The sequence below is a fragment of the Lathyrus oleraceus genome, chromosome 7, assembly GCF_024323335.1.
Source record: "Lathyrus oleraceus cultivar Zhongwan6 chromosome 7, CAAS_Psat_ZW6_1.0, whole genome shotgun sequence".
Taxonomy (NCBI): Eukaryota; Viridiplantae; Streptophyta; class Magnoliopsida; order Fabales; family Fabaceae; genus Lathyrus; species Lathyrus oleraceus.
Window position 1 is genome coordinate 547,530,437 of NC_066585.1, and position 8,734 is coordinate 547,539,170.

The following is an 8,734-nucleotide window of genomic DNA, read 5'->3' on the forward strand; positions in this document are numbered from 1 at the left end:
TAAAGACTTTAGACAGCGCTTTATCAAAAGCGCTGACTAAGGTATATATTTAAAAGCGCTTTCTAAAAGCGCTGTCTAAGGGGGGGTCTTAGACAGCGCTTTTAGAAAGCGCTGTCTAAGACCCCCCCTTAGACAGCGCTTTCATTATTTTTTTGGAATATTTTCCGTATTTTATTTTAATTTTAACCTTAGACAACGCTTTCTTTTAAAAGCGCTGTCTAAGATGCGCTGTTAAAAGTCATTTTTGGCGTAGTGTTGTAATGGAGGTTGAAGTTAGACATAGCTCCTCTTGGATTCTTAGAGCCATTTTGAACCAGAGAGAGATTATTCAACCGCTGCAAGTTTGGACTGAGATGCTACAAGGTAACAAATTTAGCATGAAGAAAATGTATAAAACTCTCTTGGATACCAATAAAAAAGTTGAGTTGAGATCATTATTCTACGGTAATATGGCGTAACCTAGAGTGCATTTTCCCCTTTGACTTGCTTGCCATGAAAGGATAGTAACAAAAGATCGTCTGACTCATTTTGATTTGATAACTAGTAGTCATTGTTGTTTTTGTAATGATGCTGAAACCCAACATCACCTTCTCTTTTGCTGCCCCATGACTAAGCTTGTTTAAAAGAAGGTTTTAATTTGGGCACATTGACATCATATCACTGCTGATATGTTGGATGGTGTTAAGTGGATTAGGAGGAATAGCAGAGGAAAATGGTGGAGATCAACCATCAGAAAACTTGCTGCTACAAAAACAATATATGTTATTTGGCGTTATAGGAACGACAAAGTTTTTTTTTGCAAGAATGTGGATAATACTAACATAGTTGATAGCATCATTATACTATTGTTTATAGGGGTTGGACTAATGTGACACTAATTTTGTAAACAAATGAAAATATGAAAACTTAAGTGGTAGTTAAAATTACTAAATAAATATCACACTTTAATTTTCTCAAGATGTAGTTTAAAAATATTTATCACTAATTAACCAATTAAATTTAGTATTTTTAAATATTCTAAATAAATTTTAGAGTAATATAGATATATTAGTTTAAGTAAATCAAACATATAATAAATATTGGCCACCAAAGAATTAAATAAGTTAATATTTTATTATTATCGTTGACATAAAATGAGAACAATAAAAAAAAATGAAACCGATCAATAAAAAAATACGTGATAAATATTTTTCGATGATAAATATTTAAAAGATTATAATCTCTCATCACAAAAGCAAATTTCATTCACTTAATTATATTTTGTTCATCAAAATAAAATATAAACTAAATATTTGTTACTGATTATTAAAAAAAATATAAACGATATATCATCACTAATACATAAAATAAAACACATAACCTATTTTTTCTTGATATATATAAAAATATATAGGAAAAATATTTACGATCGAAAAATAAATTAACATGTGACAAATATTTTTCGTTGAAAATTATAAGAAAAAACACATAACACATATTTATCATGAAATACAAGTTAAATATTTGTTATTGATTAATATAAAAAATATTAGACAAAAATTTATTTTAAAAAATGAGAAAAATAATTTTCATTGAGTCATAAAAAATAGAGAATATATTTTAATCAATATTTTTTTTTAAAGAAAATACCATGCACTAATACATAAAAAATTAGATGTTAAATATTTAAATCAAATCAACTTCAAATTTATAATCTAAACATTATCATAATCATTTTATTTAATTACATTGAAGTATAAAATGTTCAATGAAAAACAAGACTCACACTATTTTTATTATTTATTTTTAATTGTATTAATTAATTTTATATTAATTTTTTTAAATTATCAAATATGTTATTTATTTTATATTGCAGAAAACAAACACTTAAAAATGGCCCGTGCAACGGTCGCATGCAATTCTTTCCATGATGGCCCGTGCACCGGTCGCACTAGTATTTGTTCTAGTATTATTTTTAAAATGCAATTCTTTCCATGAGTTTGGATCCACCGTAGGGATGTGAATTGTATACGTTAATGGAGATTTATGTGGGAATCATCCGTCGAAGTTCTAAAATCGGACAATTTTTTCCCTTGAGATGGAAATGGAGGGGAAAGTTCCTCCGATCATACTTTGGACGGGGATCTGGAAAATATCCTCCATTCTGTACATTCTCCGATCCCGATTATATTATTTAAATTTTAAAATTTATATATTATATAATATATAATTATATAATTTTAAGTATTTTTTTAAAGTTAATATATTAGAAAATGAATATTTATTTTTTTACAGCAAAAAGTATCAACAACATATAAGCAACTACAAGTATTTTTGTATTTTTTTTATTATTGATGTAAGATGTATTTTTATTTTAAAATAAAAATAAATCAAAATATACGTATTTTTTTTTAAAAAAATTAATGAAATACTAGTATCATAAATATAATTATGATTAAAAAGTATAAAAAAGTTTAAGATTCGATCTCCGCACAAAGATATTTGGGGATGAGGATTAAGAAATGTATTCTTTCATAGTGATAATTGAGAGATGAGATGTCCTCCGAACATTCTGTGCCCGTTGACATCCATAATCCACTCAATCTCTAATTCTTTTAATCTCCTTCGATCTTAATTCTTAATTATTTACTAAATTCAGTTGACAAATATTTAATACCTATTTCACTTTTCCTATTCTCACCCTTTTAATATAACTATTTTTGTATTTCTAACTTGGTGTGAATCCCAAATTAATTAACAAATTACTATTTTATTAAAAATTGAATGAAACTAAAACCTCTTATCTACTAGACCCGGCTTCAAAAGCAACATATTGACGCAATCATATCTTAAGCCGGGGATGCTTATCAATTTTTCATATACTTTATACATTGAAAATAAATTAATTCAATTAGTATACTTAATCATTAATTGTTTTTTTAGAGATAAAATAAACCTTTAGATATATTTCATATATCAAAAGAAATTAATTTTTTAATCAATTAGTATACTTAAATATCGATTGTATTTAACAAAAAAACTAGATTAGTTCGTATGTTTTACATATTAAAAAATCAAAATTTTAATTAATTTAATATACCTAATTGTATTTAAAAAAAGATTAGTTTGTATATTTTATATATTAAAAAATTAAAAGTTTAATTAATTTAATATACCTAATTAATTATATATATATATATATATATATATATATATATATATATATATATATATATATATATATATATATATATATATATATATATATATATATATCTTAGAGAATTTATGATTAAATATTTTGTTGCAATATTTTTTTTTAACATATGCATTTTTATTATTTACTATTGAATTAATTAAACGATTAGGATTTGAGTAATCGTTTTAAGATTGAAAAAGATTGAAGAAAATATAAATTGAGAGGATGCAAATTAAATTCTATTTTCACAGTGGCCCCTATTCCAACAGATGTGAAAAAGTTTGTGAATAGTAATATCAGTGCATGTTATCTTTCACGTCGGTTTCTAAATAAACTGATCATTTACAAAGGTGTTGGGAAATCATATTTGTCTACTAGTAGCGACTATTATAAAACATTCTCTAAGATATTCCCAAAATTTTGTTATAATATACCCAATTGATTTTTGTACAAGCAATCAACATGTAGTTTACTTTTCAGCATCAAAGAACGTTGAAAAAAAGCTTTAAAAGCTCTAACTCTTCCGTTATTCTATAGGAGCTTCGGAAGAATTTTAGGTGCACTCATTTTTAGACCTTAAGAATTAACTTGTTTTCTTCATGACGTAGTATCATATATATATATATATATATATATATATATATATATATATATATATATATATATATATATATATATATATATATATATATATATATATATATATATATATTTCACTGTCCAGCATCAAAGGACGTTGAAAAGGAAGAAGAAGAAAAAAGCTTTTGTCTTGTCATCCTACAGAAACTTCAGATAATATTTGGTCCAGTCATCCTTGTGCAATTAGACTAGACCATGAAAATTAGTTTGTTTTTTTACCTAATATAATTTATGATTAAATATGTTTGTGTTTCTTTTAAATATTTTATATTTTATTTTAAAATTTTAATTTTTTTTAAAGAATAGTTTTTCTAAAATATTTCATCATTATTTTTGATTCATATGTAATTTAACGATGATTTTTACAATTTAGCAATGAAATTAACGATAATTTTAATGACGGTTTATTAATTAACGATTGAATTATCGATAATTTTAACCGGAGGGACAAAAGTATGGATTAAAATTTTCAAGAAAATAATTCTTTAAAGAAAATGTTTTGAACAATTAAAAATGAAGTATAAAATATTTAGGAGAACCAGAAACATATTTAACATTATAATTTAATATTATCTCCTCCTCAAAACATGCAATTGACTTTATATTTAGAATCTCAAGCTAGCTTTTTGAATATGGAAAACTTTCAATTCTATTAACGCAAGTAGAAGGAGTACTTAATCTTAATACAAGAGGATACAAAGATTACAATGAAGATACAAAACAAATAAACTAATGAATACAGTCTAATGGATTTAATAGCCAATCTTTCTTATCACAAACAAGATGACACTTAGATCTTGATCCAAACCAATCCCAAGAGACCGACTTAGCCAACGAAACAATTTCACTCACACATTTATGCCCTTCCTTAAATAGTGTTTCATTCCTAATTCGTTAAATAGACCAAGTGGCTGCTAGCCATAACAAAAGACAAATATTTTTCTTAATCTTTTCTTTTATAGAGGTTTCAAAAGCCAACAAATTGTCTAAGATGGTTGTACAAGGGATTAACCTACAAAGATCAATCTAATCCAGAATTTGAAACCAAACAGGCTCAACCACAGTACAAAAAAGAAAAAGATACGAGTGTAATTCTTCTGGCCCCAAACACAAAGGGCATACAAGATTATGCGCCCTTATAATAACTCCCCGCTTTGCTATTTGATCTCTTGTTTGAAGCCTATTAAGGATAAGCCTCCATGTGAATACTTGGTTATTGTTGAGAATATTGGATTTCCACACACTCTTAAAAGCATAAGACAAATCAATATGCGGATGAGAACCTACACGAGCTAGATAATCCAACCTAAAAAAACAGATTTAACCAAAAAAAAACTAGATGGTTCGCACCACCGAACAAACCTATCGGAACACATTAGGGATATGGTTAACATTAATTAAAATATTTTGGAGGTCCTCCCAATCAATCCTTGATGTACCCTAAAGCAACTTCAGATTCATGTCAACACTCCAATTCCAAGCACCATTAATCCAATTGCTCGATCCGCTTACTTTTGTTCTGGAGCCCTGCACTAAATAAAAAAAATCATGGAGTTGTATGCCCAGAGATACTTATCCAAGCCATTTATGCCTCTAAAAGTTGATTTCTTATCTATTTCCTAATTTACAAGAAATTCAATTACCAAACCAATTCGAATCTTCACCATAAGCACCCAATGAGATCCTAAGATCCCTTCATCATAATGAAGCTTTCCTAGTGTTGGCTAGCCAAGAAAGATTTATGTCTAATTCGTTAAGGACATTGTATTTGAAGGCTAGAAGTGAATGCCAACTCGAATTATCATCTGAGAGAGTTTTCCAAGCCCATTTACTAATTATTTCCAAATTGAATGATTCACTGGGCTTAACCCCAAGACTCCCTTCACTTTTTGATTTACAAATTGTAGACCATACAACCCAATTAATTCTTTATTTCTTTTCTCCACCATTCCAAAGGAATGCTCTCTAAATTTTAATAATCTATTGAACAACGACTTTTGGAGCTTTGTAGAAGGAGAATAAGTAAAGTGGATTTGAATTCAAAACTGAGTTTAGTAGGGTGAATCAACCTCCAAGAGAGACATATTTACCTTTGTGGGAGGATAACCTACTTTGAAGCTTTGAGATAACTGGTTCCCAATTTGAGCGCCTTCATGGACTAACCCTAATTGGAATTCCTAGAAATGAGAACCCGAAAGGTATGATTGCACATGCTACGAAGTAAGATATGTCATCGAGAAGTCTGAATCCACAATGAAACCTAATATTTCGCTTTTATGGAAGTTTACACTTAAGTCAGAGTCCACTTCAAACCCACGAAGTACAACTTTAATATACCATATATTCTCCCAGGACGCTTGACCTACAATCATTATATCGTCTGTAAATTGTAGAAGGTCGAACTCTAGATTGTCTGATAATTTAAATGGATGAAAACTAAGGCTGGATCGAGCATTTTTAACAAGCCTGCAATACCCTCAGTCACAAGAATGAAAAGGAATATGGAGAGAGGGTCCCCTTGACGAAGCTCTTCCCTTTCATGAAAATCAATTGTGGGGCTTCCATTTATCAAGAGTGAGAGATAACTGGAGCAAGCACAATCCTTGATCCATTTAATCCAATTGCTTATAAACTTCATCCGATTGGGAGCATACAGGAAATCATTCCAAGAAATTGAATCAAAGACCTTTTTGATATTGACTTTAAAGAGAAACATGTCTTTCTTATTTCTTCGAGCAAAATCCATCAGTTCATTTATCACAACCACTCCGAACATACTTATAATATAGATAAATGTATATTGGTTAGTTGATACGAGCTTACGAATGATCTACTTCATTTTCCCAACTAATAATTTCGAAATAATCCTATATATACTTCATATAAGAAAAATTGGATGATAATCATATAACTCTTGGGGATTATGATTCTTAAGGATTAAAGCAATAAAATTTCGTGATTTCCATTGGAATATGATCTTGTAAGAAAAACTCATTTACATAGTCAAAAAGATCTTAGTTAATGATATCCCAACAATTTTTGAAGAAGCCCGTAGAGAAATCGTACTTTCTGGGACTTTTGTCACACGTTTAACACCAAATAACATCTTTGATATCGTGAAGTTAGAAGGGACCCTTAAGACTATTACTTTCTTCTATTGAGATTTCATTAAAAATCACTCCCTTCAACCTTAGTCAACGAGGTGTTGGCTCTTAAAATCTATCCTTGAAATGATTGTAAGTCAAAGACTTAATACATTTTACATCCTCTATCAGAGTGTCTCTTGAGTTTAGGCCCACTATGCCATTACGAAAAATATAGAATTCATGAATGAATGAAAAAAAATTTGAATTTTGATCTCCTTCCTTAAGCCATCTGCATTTGGATTTTTTTCCCGATCAATGATTCACGAAGATGAAGCTTTTGCCAAACCAGATTTTAAGCTATAAATTTGTACCATTGTCTGATCTTATACATTTTAGTGAGGTATTGAACTAGTTTTCTATGTATTCTATAAACTGTATCAAACTATTTTTGGTTTGGTCTTTAGTTTTAAGGAATATAACCCATGTGTGTCTAGTATAGTCATCAACCAAGGTCAATAAATAATTGTGTCCTAGGATTGAAATGGTAGAAAAAGGATCCCATAAATCAGCATGCAAGATTTCAAAAGGTGCTGATGAAAAAGTAATGCTATTAGGGAATGATGATTTCTTTTGCTTACCAAAATGACAAGAATCACAAGAAATATTATTACTTTTATAAGGAATAAAAGGGAAAACTATGGATATATTGTGTAAGCTTACATTAGAAATATGGCATAGCCTTAAATGCCAAAGAGTACTAGGAGATTGAGCTATAGAATGGCAGGCATGAAAGTGTTTTGAGGAAGTAAGAACATATAATCCCCTTTGTAGGTTAGTTATACCAATCATTGCCTTGGAATTATTCTTCAGAATTTGACATGAATCAACATTGAAATGCACATAATAATAATTGCTACTAACAAGTTTTGCAATAGAGAGCAAATTGACATGAAAATTAGGGATGTAAAGCACATTGTGTAGGACTAAGGCAGGAGAAAGAAATGCACTACTAGACATTGACGCAGTAACCTGAGAGCCATCAGACAAGCTAACATGAACAAGTATAATGGTTTTGCAGGAAATAAATAAAGCTACGTTAAAACCTATATGGTCAGTTGCACCTGTGTCTAGGATCCAAAGGTGAGGGTTCTTACCATTGTTATTGGGGGAATGAGAGTTCAAGACAAAGGGAGATGTGGAAATAGAATTGGCTTTGGGAGTGGTCTTGGACTGTTGGAGTAATTCCATAATGTTGTTATACTCCTCTTGAGTAAAACCAAAGAAAGACATAGGTGAACCTGATTGAGATACTTTTGAACCTGCATTAACATTAGAAACTGATTGAGAATTAGAACTTGCATTCTGAAGTTTACCTTTGCCTTTGAAACCTGGTGGATAGCCATGCTTGAGGAAACAAGTTTCAATTGTGTGATTTGTCCTGCCATAATCAGTGCACATCCGGTTATGACCTTTTTGTCCTTGAGATTTTCCTCTGAAGTAGTTATTTCCAGGCTTGCCATTGAAATTTCCTGGTGATGTGTGAAACTGAGATGCAAGAATTTCTTCATTGGTGACTGCACTAGGAACATTGGAAGAAACTGAACTATTTATCTCTGTTTCTTGTTGAATAACGAGTGAGAAAGCCTTATCAACACCAGGAAGGGGATTCATCATCATGATTTGAGATTTGGAATGTGTGGATTTCTCATTCAATCCTTGGAGAAACCGAATCACATAGTCATGTTCTATATACTTTTTAACTGATGTAATGGAACTACATGAACAAGAAATAACACAAGAACAAGCAGTAATTGGGCGATAATTCTCCAAC